A 10,290-nucleotide genomic window follows, 5' to 3' on the forward strand; every position below is an offset into this window, starting at 1 on the left:
TTGGGGCAGCGTTTTTTTGAAGAGATGTGCTTTTTTATGCCATTGGTTTGGCCTGACTACTCCATTTGCATGCATAGGGCAACTGCTAACACAATGAATTAAAACAACTGCACAAATAACACAGTATCAGGCTCATGATATACGCTATTGTTTAAATGTAGTTCATCTCAGATTCCTTGGCTTAAATGTCTCACAAGCTTTTGGATATTTATTAATACTTTTTAGTATTATTCAAAACATAACCATTTCTTATTGTTGGTTGTTCGCAGTTAAAATATAAAACACATACCCCTACCAAAACTTTTATACCTTAAAAGGGTGGTCTGAAGTCTAAATTAATTTATATCCTAAATCCCTATCTATTTGATGACATAATATAAACTATTTTATGATATACTTGAAGTAAAAATTCCCTATAATTCCCTAACAACACTATGTTACTGCTTTTCTTTTTAGTTCAACTTTCTTTTTGATGAAGCTCTAAGAATCCCAGTGCATACTTCAAATGAAGCGTTATCAGGGGACAGAGGCTGTGATCACTGCCGCAGCCTCTGCTTCTTCCCTGAAACGAAGTGTCATCAGTGACTCTCGTTTCAGTGGCTGGACTGGTTCCTAAGCAATGTGCCCTGTATGATGTGCACAAAGACAGTGCGCTTTCTGTTCCTGGCTCAGATCAGCAGTAACGAGCCAGCAACACAACGCATTGTCAAAATACCCGGCGTTCAGAGACCAGTGACATCACTTTGCGGGGGCGGCGCTGATCTCTGCACACTGCCAGCTTATTACTGCTGATCTGAGCTGGGCAACAGAGAGCACAGAGCGCAGGGAATAGCCCAGCCCCAGAAATAAGCGTCACTGATGACTCTTCGTGTCAGGGAGGGGGCAGGTGCCCTCTACCCCACCCCAGTGACTGCAGCCTCTGCCTCCTGATGACACTTCATTTGAGTATCCCCACATGCACTGGGATTCTCAAATGAAGCGTCATCAAGAAGAAAGTGAAAAAAAAAAAGAAAAGCAGTTAGTGTAGTTGGGGAAGGATAGGGAAATTTTGATGCAAGTATTTTAGGAACTTGTTTAGATTATGGCACTAAATAGATAGGATTAAAATTTAGGATGAAAATGACTTTGGACCACCCCTTTAAACCAATTGTCCAGTCACAAGGTAAAAAAAAATGAAATCATGGACTATTTTTGATTGCCTGCTATTTGCATTGGTCAGATCTTGCTGTTTGAGTGCTTTTTACCTAGGCTCTATTTGGGCATCTTATCTACAGTGTAAATAAGGTGTATGAAGTAGCCTGAGACGCATCTTCTTCCTCATCATTGGTTTAAAGTGAAACTGTCAGCAGGAATGTGGATTGTGCACAGTAACCCACAGACACGGTCAGATTGGTTGATGAAATTCATCTTGTAGTTGTTGTTTAATCTTTATTTTCAGTTTTTAGCTAATGATATTCTCGTGCTTCGCGGTGGTTTGTATGGGAGGGCTTCATGTGGTGCTCTGATTGTCTATTCATAATGCATTCTGATGACAGGTCACTGATCCCTCACTGACCTGCCCCCGTAGTATGCAAAATGAATATAATGAACATATGCACGGGCATATCATTAACTCAAAACTAAAAATAAAGATTACACAACAACCACAAGAGGGATTTCATTACTCCAGGTATCATATTAATCAGTATAACGGTGCCGACCTGACACTGTGTGTAGGTTGCTGAGCATAATCCTGCTGAAAGGTTCCCTTTGACTTGCTGCTCTCTCGGAACTTCTTGCAGCATTGGCTCTTCTAATTGTCTGCTGTGTGCAAATGTAAGCCTACCACAGGCTCATCAGTATATGAAGAGCAGTAAAGATAGAATAAATATAAAGTATTGATTATGAAACCTTAGAGAGAAAACAATGATCAGATAACTGTTGAACATATACTAAAGGTAATAGGACTTCACATGGACTGACCGGTGACACTAAACAACCGCCAGTCAGTAAATATTTACCTTTCTGTGGTCCTTTACACAGGTAGATCATGATATAAGATGCACACTACATACATCGTTCAGTGCACATAGGCTGCTTTTGTTCTTGGCAGCACAGGTCCTAATTACACAGGACGATGTGCTCCCAAGAAGGTCTCCAAAATGTTTGGAATAATCTCCCTGGCAAGTTCCTTCAAAAACTGTGTATAAATGTATTGTAAGAAAGCCAAGTAGGACAGGGTTAAAACCTAGCACTGAAGGTCCTGATTACGTCCACCTGATTAGCTATGTCTAGAGCCAGGTTCTGTGTTCATTTGTGGGTCAGTCAACTCGGGGAGCTGAGCAGATTTAGTTGTGTTGGAGCTGTAGAGAGACAATCCAGAATCTCTGAGTGGAGACAGTACAGGCCATGTGCACCAAACTGCAAATATCACTGGTTGCTATAGACAATAACCATTTTGGGCAACGTGTGGAAGCTGCTTCTTCATTGTGGCTGAGCCGCATGTTCTAGTGGCAGTGCATGGATTGCTTAGGTTATGTGCACACGTTGCGTATTCTGCTGCATTTCCGCTGCGTTTTTGGCCCTGCGGAAACGCAGCAGTTCCGCAGACATGGTACAGTACCATGTTAGCTTATGGCATTTCAAATCCGCTGTGCTCACGCTGCGGTTTTTTCCGCGCGGTTTTGCTGCGGTTTACAAACCGCAGCATGTCAATTGTTTGTGCGGATTCCGCAGCGGTTTCACACCTTTAACATAGTAGAGGTGTGAAACCGCAAGGCAAAACCGCAGGCTAATCCGCAGGAAAACCGCAGGTCACTATACCTGCGGTTTTACCTGCGGATCCGCGTGGAAAAACCCGCAGGTGAATCCGCAGTGTGTGCACATAGCCTAACAAGTGAAAGACAGTGTTATATCTTGTCTACGCAGAAAAGGGACTTTTTTCCTTTCTTTGTTGTTATTCATATGGAGCCGGGGATGGCTATTTTGCTTTCATGTGAACGTTGTTAATGTTTATGTTGGAAAATAGACATAAGACTGTTTTGCACCAAAACCAAGTGTCTGTATGTACCCATACCGCTGCCAGGAAGCGTGAATCTCTACAGAATCTAAAAGCTGTAATGCTGTTTTGAAGGCAGTGTGGTCACTTGCGTCGAGTGATGCCTGAATTGAATCCCCAGCCTTGCACACACTGACACTCCAAGAGCCAAGTGCACACACATAGTGTCAGTGTGGGCACAGTCTCTCTCCTGTCTGTGTCATTCTATGTGCTACAAGCCGACACTGTGTGTGCTCTCATTGCTCCTACAGCATCAGTGTGACGCACTGTCACCCCGCTCTCCTGTCTGCAGCGGCTGCTCTGAGGACCCAGGATCACCTTGCAGACAGGAGAGAATTCTACCAGTTATTTCCTTCTTTGACCATTAGAGATTGTTTTGCAGAGCTCTAGGCTTCATATGAGCTCAGTTAGTTTTTATGAGCCTCCCTGTTGCAACTGCCTGCATCAGGCAAGCGCAGTGGTCTTAGGTGTGATGTGGACGTGCATCATTGGTTAACTGGAGCTTCCTAAACAGAATGTGGAAAACACATACTCTGTCCTGGCAGCAAAATGTCCTTTGTAATTTTTTTTATTAGTTTTACCAGTGATTGACTGTCCCAAGCCCTTTCTTCCATGTAATAAATATGTCTATTATTGAAGCATTATTTGTATCAACTTTGTAATTGCTTATCTGATCGGATAATTGTGATTTGTGGGTGTATATAAGGAAGTGCTGTTCACATGCATCAATGTATCACTATGCTTGACAAAGAAAGTTCAGGTCGAAACTTGCATATTGGTGAAAACCCCCCCACCTCGGATAAAGCGGGAATGCTGCGGACAGGAGAGAGGGATGAGAGCTCTTCCGCACTGACTCAACTTCTGCGTCTCTGTATCACATTTTCAGCAGGGTATGCCTAAGGTTACTTCACTAAATACTAAAAATGATTGTCCTGAAGCGGTTGAATAATTCTGGGACCTTAGTAGTCATTAAAAGTGACGTGTTAAATTTAGAGAATCCACTTGTTATATTAGTTGTATTGGACTATTTACATTCGTCTTGTTTGATTTATTGCAAAAGGCAAAAAGTTTTGATAATAAACCTAATTTGCAGTTAGGGTGGAATAATTTTTATTGCAACTGTACCAAGGTATGCTTAGATGTACAAGCTTCGGGTTATTTTTTAATGTAGGTGAAACATTATCTCATTTAACTTAGAAAAGTCAGATCCACAGCTTTGACTGCGGAGCGTAAAAATCAAGTTGATAACTTTCTTTTTTTTATAAACTGGAACTCCTATTCATCTTTGCACTGATTCACAGGAGATGTCACTTGCCCAAATGTGATAAATTAACCAGTTTCTGTCTATTTTTAAAAACCATTGTACGCTTGAATAAAAAAGGTCTCAAGGTCATGTGTTAATCTGTGGGTGGGTTCATCAGATCGTGGTCACATGTGACAACTCAAAAGCCAACATAATCCCAACATGGTAATTACACAGGATGCTTAGACTTTCGCACAAAGATTTCCTGAGAAAATTAAAAGGTTCAAGTACATCCATTCATAAGGTTATGTTAATTAGACATAAGTCCTTTGAAGCATGACAGTCCATGGCTTACAATCATGGTTTCCACCTTCAGTAATTGATGTTTAGGTCTAAATCTGAACATATAGAATATTAATTAAAACTCTTATACCTTTATGAAAAATGGTGGCCACATTTTATACATTTGTACCATTTGATACAGAGACATAATTATTTGCCAAAACAATAAAAAACATGAAAAGAACAAAAGTAATACAGTAACGGGATCTGACATGTGCCATAATACGTATTTAGATTTTTAGACAGAAAAGAAATATATTAAACTTAAGGGAATTCAGATACTTAATATTACAGTCCAGTATTAATAAGAAATTCCTGATTATTAGATGTTATGTGTTTCAGACACCTGTTATTAGAAATGGCTATATAATGACATTACAAGTGCAAAAGTGAAGAGTGATCATTATTGTCAACTTACCTTTGAACTGCGTTAAGTCAAACATTTCTCAAAATGAGTTGAAATTGTAAGAAATAGATTACACATCTGCAGTCTTGAAATCATTATAGTTGAAGATAAAGAAGGTAAAATAATAAATAGTCCAGGGGCCCAGTTTTGGTCTAAAGTGTATGATTTAATAGTCTCTCTTTTATATATTGACCTCCCTAAAAATACATGGGAAGCCATTTTACATTTCAAACTTCTTTCCTATGTGCTTTTGAGCTGCAAACCAAAAGATTGCTAAATCATGGAAGAAATACGTTCATCAAAGTTTTAAGCCAAAACATAAAACACTTTGAATAGTTGTGAATTTTACGACTTTTGGCATTTTTAGGTCTGTTTCGAGCAATGCTGCCAAAATCGGTGGAGCTAGGGAGGAGCTGGGGTGGGACAAGGCCATGACTTTCAAATCCTTCAAAAGTGGTGGCCCTTCTTCTAGACATTTGCCCCTGACAAGATGCGTCAAATTCATAATAATAATCTTTATTTTTATCTAGCGCTAACATATTCCGCAGCGCTTTACAGTTTGCACACATTTTCATCACTGTCTCCGATGGGGCTCACAATCTAAATTCCCTATCAGTATGTCTTTGGAATGTGGGAGGAAACCGGAGTACCCAGAGGAAACCCACGCAAACACGGGGAGAACATACAAACTCCTTGCAGATGTTGTCCTTGGTGGGATTCAAACCACTGAGCCACTGTGCTGCCCATTAATTCATTAAGTGGCGTGTGAGTTTTAATGAAATTGGCACACTTTATTCATGCACACCCTTTCACGTTTTTGGTGTTACTTTACCTCTTTGTACCACTGCTTGTCAATTACTTCAAATATGATCTGATTGTCGATATCTGTAGGATGTTTTGATGAAAAGATGACCTGAACATTACATGATATTTTTTTAAGGTTGGCTCCATAGATATTTCATAATGCATATAACATCATATAATATGATACCGTAATATATTTTTTGACGTACTTCTTTACCATAAAGTTACCGTATGTCAGGTGGGATATAGAATGCCTTGGTCTTGTCCTGGTCTTAGCATAGGTCAGCACTGGAGCTGATTAAATACTGATGATCAATATAATGTGATAGAAGAAAAGAAATAACAATATGCATTACTCTATAGAAACTTTTAATGCTGAATATGTACAGAGCATAAGTAAGGACAAACAATACATTTTCTTCCATTTCTTTCCAGCACTCTAATTAGAATCAAATTTCTGGAGCTGTCGGATATTGTTTTTCTTGGAAATATAGTTATGTTCACATTTAAACGTGTTAAGCATTTGTGGTTAGAAAAACAGGGTGAGGACTAAACCTTTGTAGGTTATGTAGGGAGCCTTATATGACTACATGGCCTTATGACTACCATTTTTAATTTTTATTGGGCACCTTCCAAGGTCTTTTTAGCTGCTTACATTTAGTTTGGTTGCGCTAGAAAATAGTCACATAGTATAATTTACTTGAAATAGCTATTATCATTTTATACAGTGTATGCATCTTTACTGTTGAGACTCATGAACATATTAGTACATTTTGGTCATCATTTAACCTAAAAGTAAAGGCTGGTTTCTACAAAAGTATACAAATCTAATAAAAAAGCTACATACACTCTACTGTATTTTCAGAGCGAGAGCTGTCTGTGGAATAAAAATACTACACATGGACAGCACTAGGACACATGTTATTCAATTGGACTGTTCAGATGATCATTTTTGTTATTGAATGTCCACCTAAAAAAGTTGCAGCTTACACTAGTCTTACATATTTTCGATATGAGACTCCCATATCAAAGTGTATGGGTACTCAAAAAAATGGATACCTTACAGATCAACTGTATAGCATCCATTATTTATGGATAACCTTGCCATTATTAACATAAGAAACTGTTTTTGGTCTTGTAAATTTTCTCACTGATGACTAGAGATGAGCGGATCTATCTATCTAGTCCTACAGCTATGACATCTTACAATTTATCATACCATGTACAGTGGTGGTCAGTACCTGGGCCATCAGAGATCTGCAGTTCCCTGTTGAGCACAGTTTGTACAGCAAAGTCATCTAATGTATCTAGAGTCACTGGGTAATCCTCTCTCCTATAGAATGTAAGTTTTTATTGTCAGAATGGGTTTTCCCTTCCTCTTTCCTCTATAGTGTAAGCTCTTATGATCAACGTTCTTGTTTCTCTCTCCTGTAGAGTGTAAGCTCTTATGGTCAGATGCAAGCTCTAATGGTCAGAAGGGTCTGCTCTCTTGCAGGTAAAGTGTAAGCTTTTATGGTCATTGGGGTTCTCTATTGCTCTCCTCACCCCTACGAGTATTTTCTGAGCAATTATAAGCTTTTCAGTATTGAGACTGGCTCAAATTTATTCTCCGCAAATCAAATTTTTTGGGAAAATTTGGCAAAGTCGATAATTTTGAATTGTAAAAGATTTGCGTATCTCTACTACTGATCAGAGATGAGCAAACCTTTCAAGGTTTGGTTCGATTTGGCCAGTTTTGCCTGGCTAGTTACATTGTCTCAAATTTTCCCCTCTCTGTGAACATCGCAATGACAACACGTTCAGGGGGCCAAAAACTGCTAAAATTAGGGGCGGACACCAAGAAAAGTTACATCAATTGACCCATCAATTGCGTTTTAATTAAATAATAACAAAAAATTGACATGGGTTCCCCTGTATTTTTGATAACCAGCCAGGCAAAACTGTCAGCTGTGGGCTGCAACCCTCAGCTGTCTTATAGACGCCTCTCCATTACTAAGCATTGGGCTTGATGTCAACAGACAATACAAAGGTGACATCAACCCCACAAATATGAACTCCACTTGCCACCGCCAAAAATACAGCATAGGGACCCCTCTGTTTTTGATAACCAGCCTTGATGAAGCTGACAGCTGAGGGTTGCAGCCCTCACCTGTCAGTTTTGCCTGGCTAGTTATCAAAAATACAGGGGAACCCCACATCATTTTTTGAGGGGTCCCCCATTTTAATATCCAGGAAAGGCTAAGTATACAGCTGTGAGCTGATATTAATAGCCTGGGAATCCTAATGAATATTATCTCTTTCCCAGAATATTAACATCATATTGCCACGTTTTTATACACTCATATGAATGGCAAAATTTATATAACAAAATTGGTTTTCATTCACAGAAATTTCTGCAACAAATCTTCTGCTTGTGAGTACACACTGAGGAGCATTTTCTGTGTTTCTCCAAATTTTTTATGTTGTGCTTGGACACAGGATATAATAGTGGTTGCAGATCAGAAAAAACGTTTCTAATGTTTAGAGCTTTGCAGTAGGGGGCGTATTGCTCTTTTATTGAGTGTTGCTACTTGTTTATGATTGGTCAGCATCATACAGGGAAAATAAGTACACTCCTGCAGCTAAACTATCTTATGACGCCCATTTGGACTTAAAATTTAATTAGGTGCCAAATACTTTGACTGCTCATATCTCCACAACAGAGACGCAAAATTAAAAAATAAAAACAACAAATGTTTTATTCTGCTCTGCAGCTAATATTACGTACTGTATCCAGGTCAACATAAAAATAATGTGAAAGGTTCCTTTTAACAGTAATATTACTGATATTCAAAATAAATAAATAAGTAAATTTATTTTATAAAAACAGGTGCCTCAGGAGAAATCCTTGCCAGTCATGGACTCTTCCTCAGGCTACCCTTCATTCAAAAAACACTGACAGAAGCAGGTAACAGCAGCAGTGAAGAATGATTCTAGCACCCTGAAATCATGTCATCCTGGAAGTTGAGGATCCAAAGCACTTGCTAAGCCACAAGTTATGAGAAATGTTAGATGCTGTAGCCAGATTCATGATTGCATTTGCGTCTGTTTTTTTGTTGAATATTTAGTGTTTTGCACCTTTTTTTGTTTGCACCAGATTCATCTTTCCATTTGCGATTTTTCTGAAGTTTATTTTGTACTGTATGTCTGTTTTTTTGTTGCTTGTTTTCCGCTGTGGGCATGGGTTAGGGTTTCCAGATAATTTCACCTAATTCATCATTTGCGATATATGCCAGACTCTTCCCCTAAACCAAAAATCTTTGATCATTGTAAAACATCTTGTAAAATATGTAACTTTTGGCCTCCAAAAAAATCACTAAAATGGTTAAAAACAGAAAAAGAGACTATTTTTTTTTTTACTTTTCATGATCTGGGTGCACTATTTTGATTAATTTTATGCAAAAAAGTCAGCAATAACCATAAGATAAAATTAGAGAGTGACTTAAAAACACAAATGATAAACTGGGCCCTATGTGTCAGTCTGCAATCTTCATTCCTTTATTCTTTTTAAGATTCCTTAAAATGCAGTTAGCAGCCTGATCCATGTTTCAGATTTTCCCACATTTTTGTGGAAGTGTCCCTCTCAGCAATAAAGGCTGGTTGTGAGTTTTGTGTGTAAGCAGGGTACTTCTGTCTTCGGTACCCTATATATCAGCGCAGCTCCAATACTGTTCTTGTTTTCTTCATTATCTTTGACTTATTTTCTTTGCTCTTTCTGAGACTGTAGATGCTGTCCTCACGTTCCATTTTTGAGATCAGTGTGCATCCTATTTCCCTCCCTTCTGTTATTTCTAACATTGAGAGAGGGGAAGGGCAGAGCATATAGAGCTGTCAAAACTGGTAAATGTCTTGTGAGCACTTTTTAAAAAGTTGCTTAACTTTGCATTTAGAAAGGTAAAACCAAAAATATCTGTGCAAAGCAATACCTAGCCTCTAAAATTGTATTACTTTGCTACCATCCTGAAATATTAAAGAATTCACAGGGTAATTGATTATAAGACAAGTCGTGATTAATATAATTAACATAATCAATAGTGCAGTCTTAATAAAAAAATGAGGATAAAAATTATAGGAGAAACTGCTAAAAGATAATTGGAGTCGCGGATTCTAAAATTAAATATGATTTTATTGATACAATGATAAGTAACATACATAATCTTATGCACAAAAATTATTGAGGAAGGATGCATAAACAGCGTCGGACTGGAACACCTTGGGCCCACCAGAGAAAATCATTCTTGGGGCCCACTATGTAGCTGCAAAGAGTTAAATACCAGACCACCAATTGTGCGGTAAAACACGCTAATATCCGGGTATAATATAAGGTTGTACATGTCTTAATTATGTAGCAGGAGTTGGGGTAGCCCCCTCATAGAATATAAAGCAGCCCCCTCATAGAATATAATGTAGACCCCTCAT

General features: G+C 38.6%; 1 protein-coding gene across 2 annotated transcripts in view; it reads left to right on the forward strand.

The window, feature by feature from the left end:
* The window catches only part of ADAMTSL1 (ADAMTS like 1), a 487,614-nt gene that overhangs the window by 78,433 nt on the left and 398,891 nt on the right, over window positions 1–10,290 (forward strand). The window lies entirely within an intron of this gene.

The sequence above is a fragment of the Dendrobates tinctorius genome, unplaced genomic scaffold (assembly GCF_039654945.1).
Source record: "Dendrobates tinctorius isolate UK_male_01 unplaced genomic scaffold, ASM3965494v1 ptg000191l, whole genome shotgun sequence".
In the NCBI taxonomy this organism is placed as follows: domain Eukaryota; kingdom Metazoa; phylum Chordata; class Amphibia; order Anura; family Dendrobatidae; genus Dendrobates; species Dendrobates tinctorius.